We start from the raw sequence: 1680 nt of genomic DNA on the forward strand, positions 1-1680 counted from the left end.
TAGTCTGTTATATGTTTTTGATATGTGTGTATCTATATGCACGTACCTACTTATGAGGGACATAGTAAGTGCGCAGCAGTGCGGACGTGTTTTCTATCGCTCTACTCTTTTACGATTTTCTAAGATTACGAGTGACTTTTTTCAATGATGTTAATGTGGTGTATAAACTGTATACTGAGACAGTGACTCTAATATATCATTTAATTAAAACCACCAATAATTTCACTAAAATGCCTTGCATATGTGGCCAAAAAGTTGATCGGAGTACTCAAACAAAAGTGCTGTGCGCAAAGTGTAAAGAGTTTTATCACTTGCATTGTGTTGGTCTTAAGCCAGCTGATCTCGACATCTTCCGCTAAGCCGTTCTTTTGCAAAGATTGTATGGATGAGCGCCGCTTTTCTAGTCGCTCGCCTCCGCCCTCTGCTGGTCTGAAAGAGATCTCTGCCGCTCAATCTGGTGTCAATTCTAACTTTATTAACTCTTACAATAACAAAATGGTTGAAAATTCTAATGAACAATCTGATATACAAGTTACATTGCATACTGTTGTAAAAGAAATCGCTGCACTTAGAGCAGAAAATGCGCGCGTTCTCTCTTTAGTAAATGCTCTGCATGATGACAAAAATCAGTTAATAAACAAAACTGACGTTCTCCATGCAGAAATTCGTTCGTTGCAGAGCAAACTTAACAACAAAGACGATGACATATCAACACTAACATCGGAAATAAAAAATCTTCGTAGCATTGTTGCCTTTAATAAAGGGAATCCAACTAAACATATTGGTGTAAACAAAAGCAATTTTGCCGCTGGTACAGCTAGTCAGCCTACTGTGAGTACTTCTCTCTCATCTTCTACACTAAACTCTTTGTCCACCTCTATGTGTGGCTCTTCGCCTGCTGCTTCTAATTATTTTGCTGCTGACTGCTCTGCGCCGCCGTCAGCTGTGCCTTATGCTTCAGAGAATGCAGAAAGCATGCCGACAAACACGACGAGTGTTACTTTTGATGTACCCGTATCGCGTCAGATGGCTGCGCCGCAATCTACTCAAACTGCCATAGCTAATACTGCACACTCAAGTACGGCGATATTAGAACCACTATCTTATGCTGGTGCTGCTGCAAAAAAGCCAGTTTCATTGTCGATTGCTTCTACTCCATCTAAGGAGTACCAAAACTCTGAGTGGAAACTCATAACAAAAAGAAATCGCAATAAGTTAAAGCATCCACTAGTCATTGGTTCCAATAATAACACTGAACTGTGTGTTGTTTCGGAGATGAAGTGGGTACATATTTCCTCCTTCTCGCCTAGTGTGAGCTTATGTGTCGAAACATGCAGTTATTAATGAAAAGTATCTGGCTTGCTATATGCTTATCAAGAAGGGTACCAGGCTGGATGATCTCAAAAAAGTCAATTTTAAATTGGGAGTATCAGAAGAGTTCTATGAAAAGGTTTTAAACGCCAACATTTGGCCTACCAATGTGAAGGTTCGACCGTTCCGTTTTTTTCCCAAAGACGGGACAGACCTGAGAGAGCCATAGAGGATTCTGTTTCAGTTGATGCTCGTGCCAAAAATCTTAAAATCTATTTCTAGAATGTTTCTGTCATGCGAACTAAATGCAAAAACCTCCTAAATATGAGTTCACACTTAGATGACGATATTTTCGTTCTTATTGAGACC

This window comes from Rhagoletis pomonella, unplaced genomic scaffold, assembly GCF_013731165.1.
Source record: "Rhagoletis pomonella isolate Grant_MI unplaced genomic scaffold, Rhpom_1.0 Rhpom_scaffold_00002, whole genome shotgun sequence".
NCBI lineage: Eukaryota > Metazoa > Arthropoda > Insecta > Diptera > Tephritidae > Rhagoletis > Rhagoletis pomonella.